Source organism: Mirounga angustirostris, unplaced genomic scaffold (assembly GCF_029215605.1).
Source record: "Mirounga angustirostris isolate CCGP_5_RB_7025 unplaced genomic scaffold, mMirAng1.0.hap1 SCAF_8, whole genome shotgun sequence".
Lineage (NCBI taxonomy): Eukaryota > Metazoa > Chordata > Mammalia > Carnivora > Phocidae > Mirounga > Mirounga angustirostris.
The window spans coordinates 93,111,408-93,134,804 of NW_026991716.1; the positions used below are offsets into that span (position 1 = coordinate 93,111,408).

The 23,397-nt window shown below is 44.2% G+C and overlaps 1 protein-coding gene across 5 annotated transcripts in view; it reads right to left on the bottom strand.

The window, feature by feature from the left end:
- SCML4 (Scm polycomb group protein like 4) overlaps positions 1-23,397 on the bottom strand; it is a 137,470-nt gene that overhangs the window by 105,689 nt on the left and 8,384 nt on the right. For all 5 annotated transcript variants that reach the window (XR_010413720.1, XM_064597953.1, XM_064597952.1 and 2 more), the window contains one exon: positions 22,878-23,005. The gene's annotated coding sequence lies outside the window, so the exon portion shown is untranslated. The remainder of the gene's footprint in view (positions 1-22,877; positions 23,006-23,397) is intronic.

The window sequence follows — 23,397 nt, forward strand, 5'->3', positions numbered from 1 at the left end:
TTGACAGAGAGAGACACAGCGAGAGAAGGAACACAAGCAGGGGGAGTGGGAGAGGGAGAAGCAGGCTTCCCGCCGAGCAGGGAGTCCGATGCGGGGCTCCATCCCAGGACCCTGGGATCATGACCTGAGCCGAAGGCAGACGCTTAACGACTGAGCCACCCAGGCGCCCCCCAGTGTAAATTCTTCTTATCCTGTCCTAAATCTGTATTCTCAGGGAAGAGAAAGAAAACCCCCTGGAAACTGATAATCTACCAAGTACACAAGCAGAATACAGGAAATCTTGGCCAAAGGAGGCCTTGGGTTTGCTTAACTTTGTCTAGGAAGCCGTGTAACTCATACTATCCACTGTTAGAAATCTATAAGGACCAGCCAGGTCTTTGGTCCCATGGAATTTTTTTTCTTCAGGCATGAAAATGTTAAATATAGTCCATAAAAACAGTGACCTAACCTGTGCCCAGAAATATATTTTAAATGATTATATTTCCAGCTTATTCCACATCACTCTGGTCTCAAGCCAATTAGTAGAAACTCAGCACTTGACCTTAGCAGAGATTGGAGCTGATTTGGAAACACGTGTGAGACAAAGTTTTCTGAATGTCCTTTTTTCCTTACTCTGCTAACAGAGAATTTCAGTCCTGGGTTCGTGACAAATGACTTCTAACTGAAAGGGAGGGCAATAGAAAGAAAGTACCAGTCCTCTATACTATCACAGATCACCGGCTCCCACACATGGTCACACATATCACACCCAACTTGACTTTATAACTTCAATTCCCTGGAGAGAGTTTATATTCACCTGGTCTCTTAAGGCAACACACAACGGTCAAGGTCTCACCGTGGGACCAATTAACCATTTCCATATCTGGCACCAACAAAACTGCACATACAGTTTGCCCTCGTTATTTATGTCAAGTCCTTAATATTAATTATGTTACAAACACTCAAAACAAATGCTATATTTTCATACTGTGGGTAGTGATTGCAGACATTAGAACTAGTTGAGGTTTCTTTCCCCACTGTTTCTATGCTTTGTAATTTGTGCACCCAAATGTAAAGCTTTCTACATCTATCCACTTGAAGCATTTTTACAAAGGAGCTCTTAAGAGGGATACAATCAAATATGCTGGAGCATCTCATGGCATCTGAAAGGGATTATATATTTTATTATATTCCCAACATAAGGGGAAATGCACAGATGGCCATGTACTGTATTGACCCCTAAATCTCATGGCAAACTCCCCCAGCACAGGCAACAATAGCAACAACATGAACCAATGGCGCACATTTCTCAAGACTGAAAAATGACTGGGGCGCCTGGGTGGCTCAGTCGGTTAAGTGTCTGGCTTCAGCTCAGGTCATGATCTCAGGGTCCTGGGATCAAGTCCCACATCGGACTCCTTGCTCGGCGGGGAGCCTGCTTCTCCCTTTCCCTTTGCCTGCCACTCCCCCTGCTTGTGCTCTCTCTGTAAAATAAATAAATAAAATCTTTAAAAAAAAAAAAAAAGAAGGGGCGCCTGGGTGGCTCAGTCGGTTAAGTGGCTGCCTTCGGCTCAGGTCATGATCCCAGGGTCCTGGAATCGAGTCCCGCATCGGGCTCCCTGCTCAGTGGGGAGCCTGCTTCTCCCTCTCCCACTCCCCCTGCTTGTGTTCCCTCTCTCGCTGTGTCTCTGTCAAATAAATAAATAAAATCTTAAAAAAAAAAAAAAAAAGACTGAAAAATGACCGAAATCTATTCCCAGAGTGGTGTTCTTTACTGATCAATAAGCCCAATGCCTCACATGACATTTTTGAGCTATTCTCTTTGGGATGAACAGCATATCTTAATAACTAATTGTCAGATGAAGTCTTGATATCACCATAATTCCCCAATAGTGAGGGTACCAAATCCCAAAGGACTGTGAAGAAAAGCAGTCAGCCTCTTTTTCAAAAAGCCGTAAAGAATGATGGGGCACCTGGGTGGCTCAGTTGGTTAAGCGTCTGCCTTAGCTCAGGCCATGATCTCAGGTCCTGGGATTGAGCCCTGCATCGGACTCCCTGCTTGGCAGGGAGTCTGCTTCTCCCTCTTCCTCCGAACTTCTCTGCTGCTCATGCTCTCTCTCTGTCTCAAATAAATAAATACAATCTTAAAAAAAAAAAAAAAGAATGAGAATAATTCCTACTGGCTTGTAATAGTTTAGAAATGGCTAGGCCCAAAGGAATTGTTCGTTACATGACCTCCAAAACAAGAAGCATGAATGCGCCAAAGTTGGCTTTCACCTTGTGGTTTTCTCTTCAGTTTTTCCTTTCCTTGTTCACAGTTGCCTGTCAAACAGGATTAAAATCCTGCCACCAGCCCCCCTGCCAGCTCGAAGGCTGCATCCAGGGCAGACCCTCAGATTTGGCCTCTGTGATCTTAACATCGCTCTGGCAGCAGGGCGCAGGCCCAGCTCCGGACACCAGGGAAAAACAGACTCCTTGGTGCTTGGCATCTGACCCTGGTTTTCTCATCAGAATGATGATGTCCCAGGATGACTTGTGGACAAAGGTGAAAGGGAAAAGAGAAAGCCTTTCTTTCCACCCAAAAGGAAATAACGTAGCAGGTCTATAAGCCGGCAGCCTTATATGCTACTGTTGGCCATTACTGAGTCCCATCCGAACAGCACCAGCAGATATAGGACGGAGAGGGATGCTCAAGTACTCGTTGGAAGGGTCATGGAATAGGCTCTCTCCTCTGGGTTTTATCCCAGTACCTCTTTGTTGGGTGCCATTTTCCGATGGCTGGACCGGGACCCAACGAGGGTAATTCTTTCCTCTGCCAGCCCAGTGTTTGTTCCCGAGTTTAGTACCCGTCCTCATGAAAAGCTGCATGTTTCTTTAGGATTAATATCAAGCCATATGTTTCTGTTTTGAAACTATGACGGCTTTTGCTCTGTAACAATCAGCACAGAGAGAGAAAAAGGGCAAAGGCTTTTGTTACCAAATATTTAGCTCCCAAAAGTTGAGTCACTATCACGGGGCTAACCAGACAACGTCACCACCTTGCAAAGCACAGCATTGACACTATTTTTCCCTGGCACATCAATTTTCTCATAACAGCCAACTCCACTGTTTCTGCATTGTACGCCTTATGGAGAAAGTAAAGGTGCCACTCCTCAGCCAAGCCCCTTCCTCAAAGGGCTGGCACAGCCTGCCTGCCGGAGTATGCAGTCATTCTTGAAAATTAGCAACACTGGGACCAGGTTCCCTTTAGCCGATCAGTCAAGGCAGCTGCTGAAAAAGAAATGCACACGTGCTTCCCCACAAATGAAAATTTAGGTGGAACATGCCTGAGCTGGTGGGAGAGTCAAGAGAAGTTCACATGGTTCTGTGCCACCAGATTCTCTCTAAAACACAACTGATCCAAGAGTAACAACAGTCATCACAGGGACGCCTACAGTGTGGATCTCCGGATATATTCCCGTTACTCCAGGGCATCACAGAGACTCCGTGGAATGCTTTTCAGCTTAACACAAAGTGAGAACTGCCACCGGGTAATAAATTCCTTTCTGTCCTAAAATAGTAGTCCACGAGGTCATCACTGCAAGATGCAAGAGGTGTTTTATCTCCTCAGTGGTGGCAAAGTGCCTCTTTTGACTGGAAAGTGCTGACTGATTCCACAATGCACAACTCCTGCTCGCTGCTCACGTCCATCCCACCCTCCCGAAGGATGTTCTTGACTGTGTCGACGCTGCTAGCTGAACCCAGCAGCAAACTTTATCACCAGCATTCCATCCTAGCCAGGCTCTTGGCTAAGAGAAGCAGAAGCCCACCGATGCTAACATTTGAAGGATCCAGAAGGAGGAGAGAGAGGTCTGACTTCTGGAGGAGTGATTTGCACTCATCGCCACTTGCCTCCTAACCCCTGTGGCCAAATAACATCCCTCATCAGGCTGCCCCTGAACGTCACCCACCAGTGACTAGCAGCACTGAGGACTGCGTGAGTGAGTGAGTGTGTGTGTGGCGGGGGGGGGGGGGGGGGTTCAAAGTGGAACCAGCTGCTCTGTAATGCCCAGGGCTCCTGTACCTCTTCAGACATTAATATGTGTGTGTCAGAAGAAGCCAAATCTCAATCGGCCGGGAGCATAGCTAAAATGGCCCTTCTGCCTGCAGCAGCTCTCCTCTGAGTCTCAACCTAAATCTCAGCATCTGACAAACCGCGGGTGAGAGTTTGCAGAAATATTAGGGAAGAACCCTTGCCAGCACTGAAACCGAGATGAATACAACAATGAAAAGCACTTAGAACCTCGTGGGCTTGCAGCCAGAGCCCTCGAACCTAGTATGCGCCTACCAACAAACGCAGAATTTGTCACAGAGATTTATAGCGGAGAGGCTAGCAGAGATTTACAGCAGAGACTAGAGTGTGGCAGTCTTGCAGAGGCAGAGGGTTTGGTGGTGGGGGGGGTAGAAAAGGACAATGAAGAAAGAGAAAGTGACAGATTCCCTTGCAATCCAAACATTCTGAGCCACTCCTTCAACCTCAGAAATTTTACCCTGATTTGGGTGATCCTGATGGTCTCTGAACCACATTGGAAAATGTCACAATAGATGTCTGAATTAAAATCCAGTAGATTTGCCGAAAGAGCGATCGTTTAAAATTGGCAGCATTCCAGAGAACTTACTAGGCTGCATACTGCTTGGGGCTGAGAGAATTGCTAATTCCAGAGAAAGTTAATTATCACCTTATTGATAAAGGGGTAATTTTTTAAAGCTTATGGTGTGGCTTTTGTGACCCATTAATTAAAATTTAGAGTCATTTACTAGACACACTGGTGGCTTCTGTTACATTATATATGTACCAAACCATTTGATTTTTCTCCCAGGGGCTGTTATTAATCCCCCTCATCTCTCCTCACCTGTCTGCCTGCGGAGGCAACAAAAAACACTAAAAACGTGTAAATCTCAAACCAGCCTTTGGGGAGCCGGCTGAATTAAGATGTCCAAGCAGGCACTTAAAGCTCCCTCCTAGACAGGTCAAGGGCGCCCACCCCCACGAGGAAGCACGGACGCCCGCACCAAAAGGCACGGCTGTCACCAACTTGGCCTCCAAAAACGTTAGAACGAATTTCATGCCCTTGGGTGGTGAGATGGGAAGAGAGTCTTTCCTCCCGCCGTTCCTCTTCTCTCCCTCACCGTCCCCGGGTCGAAGCAGGAGGCTCGGGGGGAAGAGGAGCGGCGCCGGCTGAAACGGGAGGGGGCTTGGCATGGGGAGCCCCCAGGCGGGCGCGGCCCGGCGTCGCCTCCCGCTCGGCCTCGGACGCGCGGGCTGCGGCGGGCACGCCCCGGGCTACCTGGCGTCAGCGCGCGGCCGAGGCTGCCCGGGGGCACCGGCCGGGGAGGAACGACGCCCCGCCGAGCTCCGCCTGGGAGCCGCCCGGAGCCCGCTCCGAGCTTCCGCCCGCCCCCCGCCCGCTGCCTGGACCCAAGCGTGTCAGGGTCTGTGTGTGTGTGTGATGCGTCTCCCGGCCGCGCCGAACTGTCCACCCGATCTGCAAAACAGCCTGGAACTGAACCCCCACCCCCCCAACGTACGAAGGGGTACCCTTCTCTGAGCGTGCCTTCTTTGGATTTCAGGGAACTTCAGTAATGTTGCCTTCGATGTGTTGGAAGTCTGTGGGCTCCACAGTTGAGACTGAAACACAAATACATCCACCCCATTAGGAGAGGCTGGATGCCATCTGCTTGTGATTTTCACATCATTGCAAGTTTTAAAAAAAAAAATGTTTAATTTCGATCTTGGTGCTTTGGGGCATCGCTCGAATTTTTAGAATAAGCCAATACGACTTCCCGTTGAAAAAGTCATGACTTTCTTGAATTTTCAGTAGAACAGCTCTCGCGGCAGGACGACGACAGCACGTGGGGTTGCCTTGCTTCCCAGCAGCTGGTCTGCTAGCCCCACCTGCTGCTGGAGAGCCCTGCGACCCCAGCCCCCAGGAGCCAGGAACCAGAAAGTGAAACTGCTTCTGCTGGTTTCACTTGCCTTGAAAACACACCACCAAAAGCAAATAAATGACCGAAAGCGATTTACTCTTGTTATTCTTTTCTTTCTATTATCATTCATTTACTTTTTTTTTTTTTCAAGCAAAATAAAAGCCGTTTTGGTGACACAAAGAAATTTAAACATGTTAAGCACAGAAGAACTGGGGGGTTTTTGTGTGTGGGATTTGCTCTTGTGATTCTACAAAGCAAGCAGACTGATAGATTTGCCAAAATATCACACAGAGACTGTGCACATGCACAATTTAAAGAGCTGAAGAAAACATATTCACATTTTTTTAAAAAAAATCTGCTTAAACACATGTGTTTAAATGGTAAAGATCTGGAGCCACCAAACAACTTCCCTAAAACTGAAGTTTCTACGTTAACGTTTTATTTGAGTTGAGATGGTCACTACTGTCTTTTAGGTAATCTTCACTCAGCTGCTACTGCTCAGGAACTGCCCCCCTCATTTTTTCAGGCTAGTTCTACCAAGCAACACAAAAAAATGCTCCACACAAATATGGTGCCCCTGGATGGTTTACTTTACCACACTGTAAATTCCTTCATAGTTACTTTTATGCTTTCACTCCAAATATTCTATTTTATTTTATTTTTTAAGTCTTGGGGGAAAAAAACCAACTCTGTCTCTCACTCTTCAAAAATGGTTCCTCTGGTTGAAAGAAAAACACAAGAGTGTTCGATTCTGAAGCGCCGGGATCACTTTCTCAAGTACCACAGTGTCTGAGACCAACCAAAAGCCACTTTCTCAGAAAGCTACTGATTATCTTGAGTTATCTGATTACCTTCTTGAGACCATCACAGAATCCAGAGACAACACCATGAGGCAGCTCTCCATTACTACTACGTGGGAGTGGAAAGAACTTGGACTTAGCACTTCAGCTATGGGTCAAATGACTTCCACACAGCTGACACCGCCTTCACCCACTGTCCTGTTCTACTCAGCAAGCAACCTGGAGAGGAAGCTTTGTGCCGCCAGGGTCTAGTCACACAACACCCTACCTGGGAAGAAGGTGACTGTATTTGAACTTGGGAAAACTGATCCGGACACTCCACAGACACCTGGGTTGTTGTTTTCTTTTTTCCCCAAAACTAACCAGTACCAGCTACTAGCAGTAAATAGTATTCTCATCTATCTTGATAAATTAAGAAAAAAACAACACAGAGACATGTAGAATATTCCACCTGGGATATAAATAATAAAAGTCAATTTTAAAAAGTACTCTTGCGAGTTCACAACACATCAATTTTAATAATTAAATTTTAGTAAATATGTTTATCCCAAGACATAGAACACTTTTTGAATTAAAACAAAACAAAAGCAAAGCAAAATCATCATGCAAAAAAGTAAAACGGTTATCTGAGTTCACATTTGGGGAAAAAAACAACTTTCTACATCTTTCAGTGCAGAGTTAAAGAGTAGTGAATATGTAGGTACCCCAAATTTATAAACGGTATAATTCTAGGCTACATCTTCCTCTCTGAGATCTGGTTAAGAAATCAAACATTTCTGTTCTGAGTAGGAGGAACTGAAGTTTACCTGCTGGCCTCAGGGGTTTGAGTGCAGGACACTCGGGCATTGCCACGGAGGTGGGCATGCAAGCCAGACACACTGAAACAGGTCACCTGTCATGCTGACAGTAGGAAGAGAAGGATCCCGTGTCAATGGCACACCCTCCGATTGTGCATCTCCCTTACCTACGGCTTGTTCACCAGAGCCCTGATCAGGTTCTTGACCAGGCCAGGAATGTTGACTCAGAAGACAGATGACTTTCGGTACATGCAAACCGAGTATTACAAAAGCTAATCTTCCACCCGTGTGTCAGTAGCTCACAGTGAGTCTCCAGCAGCCCCGCTCTCCGGCTGCAAACATCTCATTAGACTAATGCATTCAGCACAGGCAGAAAACTCGATTTACCATAGCTACAGCAATGAATTTCCATTACGATGACAGCTTCAACCACATCATGTCCGGAAAACCAGCCAACCACTGGCTTTTAAAGAACACACACGTTTTACATGCAGAAAACGAGGCGCTTGCGTGCGTGTGTGTGTATGTGTGTGTGTGTGTTTCGTGTTTCCTTCCTCTTAGCAGCCCAACTCAGAGAAATGTGCGGTATAGCTTCTTGCCGACATGAGCTGCAAGGTAATGACACTTCTGCTCCTTTGGTAGTTACGTCTTTGTAATAACCTGAATTATGTCACAATTGTCAGAATGGGTGTTTCCAACATTTCGGTTTTCATTACCCCTCCTCTGTTGCCATAGAAACCAGACTGTAACATCATCTCTTTGTCCCCGTCTGCAGCAGTGTGGGCCGGCGCCGGGCTTATAAGATACTGGGGATCTGGAGGAGTAAATGTTTGACTTTGAACAAATACAACAACAACAACAAAAATATTCTAAGAACATCGCTGTGCGGGAGAGACTGTGTGTTTGCCAGAAGAGTGTTGCCTACACAGGTGGACAGAGCACAGTCATACGCATTGACTCGACAGCTGCAGGCAGCACACGTGGTCAGTGGATGAGCCCGGGCTTGGGCTCCAGATCTGTGTGTAAGCGCAGAAGCACGTCTCCGCTCGTGACCGCGGTCAGGGCCCACGTGGGCTAGAACGGTCCTCACACAGGAGAAAGGCTACTAGTTAGCCTCCACGCCCCATTGTCTTCTTTGTGGCAAATCAATTTACACTGGTAAAGGGACTTGTTCTCCTTTTTTTTTTTAGTAAAGTGGAGCAACACTCCCCATCACCCATTTCATTCAGCCCATTCTGGAGTATTATTCCCAAGTCTTTCCTACAAGATGAAACATCCATTCAACAAATATGTGGCCACCCACAGGCTTACTCCTGGGGATGAGCAACAAGCAAATTTAGCAAATGTTTAGGACTAACCATGAACTAGGGCCAATTAAGGCTTAGGCCACAACTTGGACAGTTACTGAGAGCAACAAAAAAGAAATTACAATTTAAGGTTTTTCTGACTATATACACAGAGTCACATTAGAAAGAAATAAGAAATCTTTCTCCTTGAATTATGAACACAGGAAAAAATTAAAATTTTTTGAAGTCAAAGCATTGTACTTATTCAACAAGAAATAGGGGCACCTGGGTGGCTCAGTCGTTAAGCGTCTGGCTTTGGCTCAGGTCATGGTCCCGGGGTCCTGGGATCAAGCCCTGCATCGGGCTCCCTGCTCAGTGGGAAGCCTGCTTCTCCCTCTGCCCCTTCCCCCACTCATGCTCTCTCTCTTTCTCTCTCACTTGCTCCAAGTCAATAAAATCTTTTTTTAAAAAAAAAAAAAAGTAAAATTAACTACTTTAGTTCATTTAATCATCTAATTTTGTTGTTTTGTTTTGTGTGAGAGAAGGCAAGTTTGGTAGTTTTTCACTTTGGTCTTTTAATATAAGTTGATTTCATTAAAGGAGAAGGAAGAGGAGGAGGAGGGAAGGAGAGGAAGAGAAGGAGGAAAGAAAACAGGACCCAATGGATGATTCCATTGCCAGCATCTCTGTCACAGTGGCTGTGTGTATTATGCCCATGGCCTCAAACACAATCCCAGAGTATGATCAGCAAAGCGCCTCAAGTGGTCTGGGGTGCTAGATTTAAATAAGATAAATCTTTCTTAAATAATCAAAATATTTCTCAAATCCTGTAGAAGGAAGGAAGGAATGGAGGGAGAGAGGGAGGGAGGGAGGAAGGAACTTGGCAGAATCTGCCCAAAAGAAAGGAGTTTCCGGTTTTCCTACCCAGCTCTGTGAGAGTCTGTGATTCTGATCCTTCAAGTCCACACTTCCTCACCTCCTCCCAGATGTGCTCTTGTGGCCTGTCCTTAAGTCGAGCATGTCTGGGATACAGGCATTGGCATCACAGGTTAGCTCTGCAGTGAGGCTTAAAATGGACGTTAACTAAAAGACGGCTTCCTTAAAAAATGATAGAGATAATTGATAGAGAGATGATAGATAGATAATTGATAGACAGATATCTACTGGAATTTCTTTTTTTTTATGCACCAGGACTTTGACCTTAAGAAATCAAATCCATGTTTGTAAAAATCCTGAATGTTTTTAATTCCAAGAAAAAATTAAGTTAAACATGTAAGGAAAAGAAATTTGGTGGGATGGCTGCATACAAGCTAAGGGATATGTTAAGCGGCAAAGGAGCCCTTCCCAGTTAACACACGTCTCAGTCTTGTGCACCCCTGGGCTGCAATCAGGATGCTTCGCTGTGCCACGTTGCTAATTTACTCTGGCGCTGTGGTTACGTTTCTGTCTCTGACCACAGGCAGCATGCTCCACTCTTTCCACACAAATGCTATTGGGGTGGTGGTTAGCAAGAGGCGGCCAGAGGGAGCAGGTTAATTGCGGGGCATCCCAAATGCAAACCTACGCAAAGTAGTATCCATTTGAAGAGTAATCCCTGTCGGCCGCTGGTAAAGAGCTATGGGTCCAACACAAGCATCAGGGGGCGAGAGCTGTGTCCTGGGCAGGGGTGTCAGTGGCACTGCAAAACCCAGCCGTATTAGCATAATAATTGGGAAATTAATTCAGTAATTATTATTACTAGGGAAATACTACGTAGGAGCCTTTTTCATAAGTTGCCTCTTTTGTAACAACCTTATGAAGTATTATGAGGGCCATCCCCATTTTATAGATAAGGAAACTGAGATAGGGATGCTAATACATTGCCCAAGGTCACACAGCTCAGAAGTGCTGGACAGAGGATTGACCCAGCCAGTCTGTCCCCAAGGACACATGAGTCATCATTTGGCCACATGGCCTCCTGGCACTACACCTGTTCCAGCTCTGCCATTAAACCAAAGATATTGGTCAAATCACTGTCCTTAAACAGCATGGGGGGACAGGGGTAGGGGACTAGATCATCTTTGTGGTCCCCGATGGTGCTGACATTCTACAGCCCGATGAACTGATTTATCTGCAGGGCTGGAACAGACCAACGCTTCGGTTGTAGGAGAACTCAGTTGTAGTTGTGACTATGGCCGTGACAACGACCAAGGGACAAGATGCACCCTCTCTCAGTAGAATAAGACCTGGCAAACCAGTGCTTTGGAATGCCAGTTTGGGTTGGGGGGAGCGGGAGAGAGCATGTAGAAAGAACAGGGAAGTCACAAAGGCTGAGATTCCTTTCCTGAAGTAGCAAAGGCAGACAAGTCTCCCACATTCATGAGGCCACAAGACTTTGCTTCCCATCACTGAACACCGACTTTTCCTTAAGTGTTCAAGAGTTTCAGAAGTTTCAGGGTTATGGAAGTCACGAGGCTTATGTCACCATTTTGCCAAAGTGGAAATAGAGGCAGCAAATGATTAACCCGATGAGTCAGACAAGAGAGGTAGAACAAAATGTGGATGCCAGACTCCTTGGCTCCTCCAACCTGAGTCTTTTTTAACCCAAAGTCCCACCTTCCATAGGGCCAGATTTCAGTCTAAATCATGCAAGCGGGGATCTTTCGAAAACACAAACAAAACTATTCTTCTTAGTGAAGGTAAACGGGAAATAACTTCAGTGTCCAATAAAAAGAGAGTGCTTAATGGGGGACCTGGCTGGCTCAGTCGGTGGAGCATGTGACTCAGTCTCAGGGTTGTGAGTTCAAGCCCCACATTGGGTATAGAGATTACTTAAAAATAAAATCTTTAAAAAAAAACAGAAAGCTTACTTAAGAAAGTGTATCATGTGTCCACACCATAGATTATACAATGTAACTACCAAAAAGGATGTCATAGAAGAACATTTAATGACATGAAAAAGTGCTCTCAATATAGAATTGTTAAAAAAAAAAATTGTAAGTTACAAAGTAATATGCAGAATAGAATCTTAGAAAAAAAATAATAATTTGCAAAATGCTGGAGATATGTTAACAGTCATGCTCTCTTGGTGATAGGATTATGAGTACTTTGTATCTTCTTAATCTTTCTTTTTTATATTTTCTACAATGGAGGACCTACTTTTTGGTGATAATAAAAAGTTATGTGAATCAATGGATTAGCAATGGAATTTTTCCTATCACCTCTGCAAACATGTTTGCTTATAATTCTCATAAATCTTAAGTCTCAAATTTCTTTTTTTAAGCAATGAAATCAAAATAAAACCTCTGCCTGGTGGTTGGTTGTAGGTCACATTCAGCCATGGCCTTAGAGCAGTGTTTCAAGCATGGAGACTGCCCCCACCTCGCTAAGCTGTCCTTGCTGTCCTCCACGCTGGGCCTTACCACCTTCTAACACCTTTAAGCCACACTGAGTACACAGAAGCTGATACAAAATCAGGGACAGACGCCCCGTATCACCCAAGGGCTCCCACAGTCTGTGGGGTCCTCTCCAAGCTGGTAATACGCAGGCTTGTTCGAGTAAAGCCACGTGCTAAAGACGCCAGAGGTCAGGGAAGGGGGGAAAGTGATGGAATAAAGTGAAAACCACTTCTGTCCAAGGAAAAAGTGACTCATTCAAGTTCTCCTGGGCCTAAAACATGGTTCCTTTCAGGTGGGGCCTCCTCTCTTTGTGGCTCTGGGCCTGTGGCCCTGGCTGATATTCAGGGATTGACTTAGTGGAAATATTTGTCTCAAGGTCTGGCAGTTTGGGTAGGTGCAAGCCCAGAGACCCTCATCCCAAGGGCAACGACTGTTAACAGGGGTGGTGTGCTGAGGACATGTGTTGACAGCTGGGAGAGCTAAGGGGGACGACAGCAGGGGCTTTTTCTTTGGTCACTGGGCCATAAATTCCAAGATGGCAGGGCACCAGTCTTGCACTCCACTGTATCTGCAGCATGTGATACGTGCCTTTTCTATAGTCAACAAATAATTATTGTTGACGAATAAAAGAACCTAGGGTTTAAAGACAGTAACCTAATCTTAATTGATATTAGTATAAGCTTTTAGACACTATTCCTTTTCCCTGATAAAAGTGATTGACTTTGGATGTCAAAGGAAAAAAAATCCTTGATTTTTTTTTTAAAGATTTTATTTATTTATTTGAGAGAGAGAATGAGAGAGAGAGAGAGCATGAGAGGGGAGGGTCAGAGGGAGAAGCAGACTCCCCGCTGAGCAGGGAGCCCGATGCGGGACTTGATCCCAGGACTCCAGGATCATGACCTGAGCCGAAGGCAGTTGCTTAACCAACTGAGCCACCCAGACGAATAAAAGAACCTAGGGGTTAAAGACAGTAACCTAATCTTAATTGATATTAGTATAAGCTTTTAGACGCTATTCCTTTTCCCCGATAAAAGTGATTGACTTTGGATGTCAAAGGAAAAAAAATCCTAATTTGTTAAAACTGAAAGGATGATTTCTATTTCCTATCTTCTTCCTCCTCTATACTTTTAAAATGTTATTTTCTTCAGATCACTTCTTCTCTGAGCCATGTTTGTTTGAAACTAACTTTTTTTTTCAAGATTTATTTATTTTAGAGAGAGCACGCACATGAGGGAAACCACCTGAGCAGGGGGGCAGCGAGGGGGGAAGAGCCTGAAGTGGGGCTTGATCCTATGATCCTAAGATCATGACCTGATCATGACTTGAGCCGAAATCAAGAGTCGGACACCCAACTGACTAAGCCACCCAGGCACCCTTGGGCCCACTTTCTATAGAAAGATTTGTGTGTGTGTGTGTGTGTTTGCGTGTGCACGCACACATGTAAAGTAGAAAGGACATAGCGGGGGCACAGCCAAGAGAGACTACTTTTTTTTTTTTTTATTTCATTTAGATATTTTCTGTTAGGGTTGCCTGCACTTCTAGTTTCTAGAATAAAGTCATGGGTCACCTGAGGCTTTGTCTCCTTTTATTTATTTATTTATTTTAAGATTTTATTTATTTATTTGACAGAGAGAGAGCACAAGCAGCGTGAGTGAGCTGCAGGCAGAGGCAGAGGGAGAAGCAGGATCCCCACTGAGCAGGGACCTGGGATCATGACTTGAGCCAAAGGCAGACACTTAACCGACTGAGCCACCCAGACACCCTGTCTCCCTTTATTTGAGGGAAGATCTCCAAGATGGGCCTCTTAGTTACTAAAACTTGCATCTGAATGCAGATGATACACAGACTGAAATTTTTCACTCTCCTTAATAAAAAAGCAGCTAGTTGGTGAATAAAAAACAACTGGTTGATAAATTCCTCTTAAGGACAACCAACTTTAGTGTGGACCATGTCTTTGATAAGCTTACTTGGGATAGAAGCTGAACCCAAAAAACTGGGTCTGGGCCAAGAGGAAGGAAGAGGAAGACAGCAAGTAACAGTAAAAACAACTGAAACTGGCTTAAAAATAAAAAGAATACCTTGGCAGAGTGTCCAGTGAGCTTTAGGTCAGGCTGATCCAACAACTCAGTAATGCCACCAAAGAAATGGTCTGAATCATCCTATGCCAGGCTTCCCTCATGGTCACAATACGGCTGACAGTTGCCTTCAGGCTGCAATCCTTTCCCACTGACATCCAACATAAGGGAGAGCCTCTCCAGGTACTTTTCCACAGAGGAGCTAGGAAGTTTTTTTTCCTAGAGTCTCCTGCCACCATCTTTCTCATCTCATGGGGACAACGCCCCATCCTGGAACCAACCAGTGCCACCAGGATATGCTGATTGGCTTAAGTCCACCTTTGGAAGGAGAAGAGCTCTGCTTTCCCCCAGGCAAATGAGTTATTTAAGAAAGGGCTAGATGCCTGAATAATTGCAGTACTCTTAGCAAAAAGAAAGAGAAATGGATGCTAAAAGACCTAAATTGGCAAGAAGCTACTGGCTAGTAGAAGGGGGGGAGGGGAGATCTGGAAGAAGAGAAGAGCGCAGGGCGGGGGTGGGATGCTAGGATGCTGGGCTTTGCGCCTGTGACCCTCACCCCTATAGCACTTTCAGACACAGATCTTCAGGAAAGACCACAGGAATCATGAAGTGCTTGATGTGGTTGAATTTCTTGTAGAAACAGTTGAAAAGGCTGAGTTTTGCATCCTGGGTTGATGCAGGTGAAACCAAATAGCTCATGAGAAGCCAGGGGCCAAGACCAACAGGATTTAGAAACTATCAAGCCTGGGGGAGTAGGTAGCCATACCAGGAAGACTCTGGACTTTTCCAGGATGTGAAAATCGGGAATTTAAAGGGCAGAAAGGCAGCCAGCTAACAAAGGGGCTAGAGCCACCTAAGTGGAATGTGTATTTAGCTATATTGTGTCCTGTAATAAAGGGAGGGATCTTCTGGAGAGGAAGACTTGACTGGAATTGGTACTCTCCACATGAGTTATTTAAGAGAATACTGTGATTGCCTTAATCTGACTTTGCAGTCTGCCCCTCGGCTGCGAGTGCGTGTGTGCGTGTGTGCACGTGTGTGGTGTGGTGTGGGGTAGGAGTTGAGAGCCAGGCCCTGCCTGAAGGGAATTGTGGGAGGGTCGGTTCTGGACTCTTGGACCATGTCGGGGGTACAGGCAAGCCTTGGGAAAATGGCCAGGGGGGACCTGAAGGAGCTGATGAGCAAGCATCACAGAGCTTGGGGCTCAAGGGACACTGAGGGGACTCAGGTAGCAACAGGACAAGGCAGCACCATCTAAAAATGGGCCCTTTACTGACCTTCCAGTGATGGAGACTAGGAATGACCTCTTTGGACAAAGAGCAAAACCCAGAGAGTTTGGGGGACTCTCTGGAGAGACCTCATTTTCGCAGATTGTAGGAAGCCCCTATATGAACACTAAAGGAGATAGAAATAGCAAAAACTAAAATGAAAAGAAAATTTAACAAGAAATGTACAAGTTTTATGTGAAGCTCAGTGGCTCAGAGCAGGGATTCTGGCTCAACCATGTCTGTGATGGTGGTCAAGTAACTCATATACCAGGGGTGGTAAGAGAAACATGATGTCAGGTCTGGCTTGTCCTTAATTCTTCCACAGTGTCCTCTAAGGCTTGGTGCAGGAGTATTTGAAGATGGACAGATCATCACAAGGCAATTGGTAGTAATGCTTCATTCCAGAATAATGGTGAGGAGAAATTCCAGAATGAAAGTTATCAATGGACCTAGTGAATTGTCCATCCTAGAGGAATGTCTCCAAGGGAAAAAATAAATGTAGGAGGCAAGGTAATCTTTGAACATAATGAAAGTGTTACAGTGCTGGTGGATAATCTGGGGATAAATTTATGAAAGTTACTTGGAAAACCAAGTGAACAAATAAAAAAGAGGGTGAGACTTATTAACTCAGAGAAAGAGAAAACATAACCCTAGTATACTATATAGCTCAATTCTAAATAATATACACATTTTCAAAATAATATTATCACTAAGTATTGATTTCACTAAAAATTATGCTATAACTTTATTGGGAGGATGGAGGGAAGAAAAAGTAAGATGAGGTTTTCAACTAAACACACACCTTCCAAAGTAAGAAATCAATAGACTATATCTAAAACAAAAAATAATCAAGAAATGATAATATATGCATGTTAATTAGAAATTCAGAGGCAGATACCAGAAGCAACAGCTAAAACCATGGTTGTCATTAGAGAGAAGGGATGGGAAACAGGAAACAAGTACTTTTGATATAAATCGTATAGAACTATTTCCCATTTTAATCTTTCTCAATAGATACATACATACATATATGCATGCATACTTTTGATTGTAAAAAGCATTAAATAAAACATTTTAAGCATGCTCACTAACATAAAAAACAATCATGGATTCTCTACCCCTGAGAGTGGAAGAGTTCACAAAAAGTATGAGCATGATATTTTTTCACCTAAGGAGAGCTGCCATTTTTAAAAAAACACTTAATAAAATGTAATCATAAAATAAAAATTGTAAACAAAATTTTAAGAAATGTAAACCTAATTTTATGGCTTTTTAAATTATAATAAAAATGCCATGTTATTACAGATTCTTTATGAAGATACTTAGCCATTGCTCTCTAGTCGAATATTGGACTTTTTTTCTCGGAGACATCCAATGAACAATGCGGCGCCTAGAACGGTGACTGCCATAGGGTAAGCACTCAATAACTGTTTGTTAAATGATCATGAATGAATGAGAAATAATAATTTGTTACACACTTGTGAACACCTAATAGCCCAGGTTGAACTCTGAATGAGTGGGAGAGAGTTCCTTAATAGCAGAGGCTGTGTCAGATTTATCAGTGGGTCCTGATCGGAGACGAATAACATGATCCACTATGTGCCGAGCACACACCTTGTCATCAGCAGGGATTTTCTCATCAACATGGCACTTCTTGAGCTATCTAGCATATCAGATGCTCACAGAGTCTTGGCTTCTGAATGCCCTTCTCCTAACTTGTAGGTGAAACGACAGGGAATCTTTACTCGTTCATTCATTCCACAAATATGGAATGAATACTTTCTGAGTGTCAGGAAGTATTCTAGGCTCAGCTTAAGAAACAGACCGAAATGTCTACCCTCAGGAACCTTAACTTTCTACTGCAGGGAGACAGACAATAAGCAAGTAAATAAGTAAAGTAGGTACATGTTGAATGGGGATTAGTGCTAAGGAGAAACATTTGAGCAGGGTAGAGGGCTAGAGAATGCCAGAGTGATGGTGAGGAGGAAGAGAGTTGTGATTAAAATGAGAACAGCCAGAAGAGTCTGCTGCAGGTGAAGATGTTTTAAGACCTGAAAGCAGGGAGTGGGGCAGAGCCCAGTGAATTCAACTCCTCCACCGCAATTCATAGTGGAAAGAAGGTGAGCGGGGGTATCCGCTCTGGGGGACCCTCACCCACTGCATGTTGGCAAAGGGGCCTTGGGCAAGTTACCTAACCTCTGTCTGGGCCCCTCAGAGTGAGTGTAATGGAAGTTACCGCGAAGAAGGGATATGAAGATTTTCGAGACTGACTTATCTGCTCTCTTCTGGACTTTTGTGATGTTATCAGAGAAACTTCACTCCCCACCTATCTACTCAATCCCGAAACACACCATCTGTCTTCCATTCCCCATTATATAGCATCAAACAATAAAGTGAAAGATCATCTATACTGATCAGTATCAGTACATATAGTTTAAATTGTAGAGTGGTAGTCATCGCCTTTTTTGTTTTTCGAGATATAATTGACTTATAAGGTAGTGTAAGTTTAAAGTATACAACATGTTGATCTGATACATTTCTATATTGCAAAATGATTACCACCAGAGCTTTAGCTAACACCTCTATCATTTCACATAGTTATTTCTTCTGCTGCTGCTTTTTTTTTTTTTTGAGGTGAGAACATTTAAGACCTAGTCTCTTAGCAACGTTGAAGTTACTTTCTAAAAAGTCGCTATTGTTTCCATTTTTATTCTACAGTGGTCTCAAGCTGTAAATCAGCCAACTAACCCTGATCCAGAGCTGTTGTATGTCAGACGGTGCCAGGCCCAGGGGAAACAAATACAGCCTATTGTATCACGGACCTCACAGTCCCAGATACCAGCAAAACCACTCCTTTACGTCTGAGCTCTGAGGCCAGACTGCTTGGATTCAGATCTTGACTCTGTCACTCATTAGGTGAGTAACCTTTGCCAGATTACTTAACTTCTGTGGGCTTCAGTTTCCACATTTATAAAATGGGAGTAAAAATAAGTTACTTGTAAGGATGACATAAACTAATATTTAAAGTGCCAACAAGAGTACCTGGGATGTCATGAGCTCCCAATAGATGCTAGCTTTTAAAATGACATAGATAGCTTATAATTTTTTTTAAGAGAAGGGCACAAATGGGGTGGGGGAAGGGCAGAGGGAGAGGGAGAAGCAGATTCCCCACTAAGCAGGGAGCCTGACGCAGGGCTCGCCTTGATCCCAGGACCCAGGATCTTGACCTGAGCCCAAGGCAGATGCTTAATGGACTGAGCCACCCAGGCGCCCTGCTTGTAATATTTTTAAAGACATTTATAATATCTAGTTTTCACAGAGGTCCTAGGTGGGACAGAGCTAACACTCACAGTCTGATCTGAGTAATTCTATATATTCTTCTTCCTCCACACGTCTCTGTTTGCATCCACTAATGCACTAGGGACATAGGACTCTTCTAGGGGGCGGGTGGGTGGGAGGAAGGTTTTCCCTTTATGTCGATTTCATTAATTTAGGCTCTTCTGCTTGTTTTGGGTTTAATTGCTTTTCTTTTTCTAGTTTCTTAGAGTAGAAGCTTAGATTATTGATTGGAGACATTGCTTCTTTTCTAATATAAACATTTTAGTGCCACGCATTTTCCTCTCAGCATTACTTTAGCTGCAACCCACAAATTAGATATAATAAATTTTCATTTTTATATTGTTCAAAGTATTTTTAAATTTGTCTTGAGGCTTTTTTTTTTTGTCCATGGATTACATAAAAGTGTATTGTTTAATTTCTGATTATTTGGGGATTTTCCAGATATCTTACAGTTATTGATTTCTAGTTTAATTCCATCGTGCTCCAAGAATATGCTTTGTGAGAGTTTCTTCCTGCCCTCTACCTTGAGCCCAGCGGGAGTGCCCTGCACACTCTCTAGGAGGCCCCACCACTCTTGCCCACAGGCTGCACCTCCAGAAGCCAAAAAGAGATTACCATTTTTAAATGTTTGCCACAGTTTCCTTTATGGGCCAGGATATGATCTATCTTGGTGACTATCCTCGTGCAATTGAAAAGAATGTGTATTCTGCTATTGTTGAGTACAGTATTCTGTAAATGTCACTTAGGTCAAGTTGGTCAATGATATTATTCAGATCTTCCATGTCTACTGATTTTGCCTCCTTTTTCTATGAATCATTGAGGTCTCCATCTCTAATGAGATTTGTCTCTTTCTCCTTTCAGTTCTAGCAGTTTTTGCTTTGTGTTTTTTTAAGCACTGTTGTTAGGTATGCACACATTTAGGATTGTTAGGTCTTTTTGGAGGATTAAACTCTTTATCATTATACAATGTCACTATTTATCTTTGAAAATATTCCTTATTCTGAAGCCTACTTTTTCAAATATTAATATAATATAGCTACTCCAGCTTTCTTTAGTAATTGAGTGGTATTTCTTTTTCATCCTCTTAGCCATAATGAATCTATGTTCCTGTATTTTAAGTGAGACACTATCAGATGGTCTAATATATATGCAATTGGAATACCAGAAGGAGAAGAGAGAAGGAGGCAGAAGAAATATTGGAAGGAACTAATGGCTGAGAATTTCCCAAAGTTCATGACAGGTACCAAACCACAAATCCAAGAAGCTCAGAAACACGAAGCAGAAAACAAACAAACAAAAACATCACATCTATGGGACGCCTGGGTGGCTCAGCTGATTAAACATCTGCCTTCAGCTCAGGTCATGATCCCAGGGCCCTGGGATTGAGTCCCACATCCGGCTCCTTGCTCAGGGGGGAATCTGCTTCTCCCTCTGCCTGCAGCTCCCCCTGCTGGTGCTCTCTCTCTCTCCCTCTGACAGAGAAATAAATAAAATCTTAAAAAAAAAATCACACCGAAAATAAAATATTAAAAGGAAATCTTGAAAGCAACCAAAGAAAAAAGGCATATTACATTCCCTGAGGAAGGCAGGAAACTCACACAGTTGCCAGAAGCCTCATTCTTGTGCCCTTTTAGAAGATCATCAATCCAAAAATTAAAAACAAAAAAGGAATCTAAAATGGACTTCACCAAACTTATAGCAACCTATTTTGCAACAATCTTAAAACTTTCAACAGCATGCCCTTTGACCACCAGATATTCCAAAGTACAGAGAAGTGCCTTATTCAAAGTAAACCAGGAAAACAACTCCCTCTGCACAGGTACACTTCTTTCACTCACTGACTTCTTCCTCAACCTCCCTCCTCTGCCTGCAGACCCTGCTAGTGACGTCCGGACTGTTGTCCCCAGCACAGGGGACATGGCAGAGGGAGATTGTTGAAAAGCAGCGTACTCGTAGGCACACTCAACTTTGGGGAAGAAGGAGACTGAACATATTGCTAGGTGGGGATGCCCCACCCAAACTTCCTGCAACAGCCCAGAAGCGAGGGGGGGAGGAAGGGGTCTTTATCACACCCCACTTTCACCAGAGATGGGCAGGTATAACCCCGGGCTGCTGGCGATGTCCTCTTGACCAGCTCTGGCACTTGCACCCAGGTTTCCCTGGCCCTGAGAGAGAGAAAAAAACCAAAGCAACAGAAAAAAACATCAAAAAAAGACAGAAAAGAAACAAACAATAGCAAACCAAGTAGGGAAAACTATCAGGACACAGTATCAGAATGAAATGAGTATGTGTTTGCTAAAGGAAAACTAAAGGTATGGTGGTAGACAGAGGAAAACTGAAAAATAAAATGTAAACTGTGACACAGAATAATTAAATAATGGGAAACAGATGTGAGTGTGTGTAAGGAGGAGAAGAGGAAATGAAGAGCAGAAAGAAAACACCACTTGGCTGCGGGAGGGTGAGCAGGTCTTGTGCCACGGGGTTGACTCACACACGCATGATGGGTAGAGGTCATAGCCAGAGGGTGCCAAGGAAGGAAGGCGGAAGAAAGGGTGTTGGTGCCCACGGGCACAGGTGATCAAATTAAACAGGCTTCTACTGGCAATCTCTTTTTCCCTTAAATGCATTGAGGAAAAATTATTAATGTGCTCACAATGTAACAAGAAGCTGATGATTAAAATGATTTGCGGGTCCTGATTAGCAGCCACAAGCCTCAAATGTCTTCAGAGGTGTGCAGAAGGGTGTTAAGCCCCCAGCTGCTCCTTTGGCTCGCAGCTGGATCAAGGCTTCCTCACTTTGCGAAATAACTTTATTTTTAAGGACAGAATCTAATTCATTTTCCAAACAACTACCTCGGAAGCCCAAATTGCGTGGGCAGTCACAGCAGGGGGACTCCCTCCCTGCAGTCAATTCTCCATCCCATATGTTCACATGCCAAATTTCACACCTCCAACACACTATATATTTTGGAGAGACTAAGAAATCATATCCGCAACATAGTGATTCAAAGGATCTCACTTTGGCAAAAAGGACCATCTGAAATTAGGCTTGGGAGGGGGTCAAAAAATCTGTCCTAACATGGCAGGACATGATGATCCTGCCTATCAGGTTAGTGTTGTTGGAGCCTGAATATTCTTTCCCATGGGGCCAGAAACACTGGGAGATCACATGTGCTATTAGCCTCTTTTCACACTGGACTTAGCAGCTGTTGGAAAGGTGATGGTTCTCTGGAAATGTCAGAATGATTGAGTCTGTTTTCTCCATGAATCAATGGAGGGACTGGGATTTTCTCGCTTGCATGATTTCCTATTACTAAAGAGAGTATTAAAATCTTATGAGAGGGGCGCCTGGGTGGCTCAGTCAGTTAAGCAGCTGCCTTCGGCTCAGGTCATGATCCCGGGGTCCTGGGATGGAGCCTCACATCAGGCTCCCTGCTCAGCGGGAACCTGCTTCTCCCTCTTCCTCTGCTTACTGCCCTTCCTGCTTGTGCTCTCTCTCTCTCTGTGTCAAATAAATAAATAAAATCTTTAATAAAATAAAATAAAATCTTATGAGAGTGGCACCTGGGTGGCTCAGTCAGTTAAGCATCCGATTCTTGATTTAGGCTCAGGTCATGATCTCAGGTTTGTGAGATCAAGTCCCTCATTGGCCCGCACACTGGATGTGGAGCCTGCTTAAGATTCTCTCTCTCCCTCTCCTTCTGCTCCTCCCCCCAGTCCCCACTTGTGCGCACATGCTCTCTCTCTCTTAAAAAAAAAAGTCTTATGAGAATGATAAGGTGACCAAAATCTAAGTTTGAAACTCTTCATTGACTATGCTCCCTTAGAAAGAAATAGGCAAGGTATTATTTTGAATCCTCAGATTTCAATTGTGTGTGACACAACATTAGAGTTTTATTGTCCGAGTAAGGGGATACGGTGTGGGAAGGCAGGGTTTTATGAGACCCAAATTACTATGAACATTTACCACACATGTTATTAAATTTTTACCTCAAATCCTCCAAATGCTTGCCCTTGTTTTTCTTTCCCGGACCAATTCCCAGCTCCCCATTGAACTCGGGTGCCACGTGGGTTGGACAAGTCTGTGGAGAATGCTCTGCTCACAGTCCTATTCCCACCTGCAGTGAGAGAAGGTAAGTGGGCTTCTTACCCAGATAAGAAGGTAAGTGGGCTTCACCACCAGATACGGGGAAGACAAGGACCCCTCCCTGAGGCTCCTGTAGAGAGGAAAGGACCTCTGCTACTGGGAGCTCAGCTGGCCTCTCAGACCAAGCTTAGGTGTCCAACAGGAACAGCGAGCTCTCCCATGAAGTCACCACTTCCTGGTTCTAGAAGCTTCCTGACCAAAACTCCAGCCTGACAGCCAAACTCTTGTCTATTGAGGTGTTGATGGGATCCCTCAAAGAGTCATCTCTCAGATACCAATGAAGTGCCCCTTCCCTCATCAGAGTTTCCTGGTGTATGGGTTGAATTGTGTCCTTCCCCAAAAAAAGATATGTTGAAATCCTAA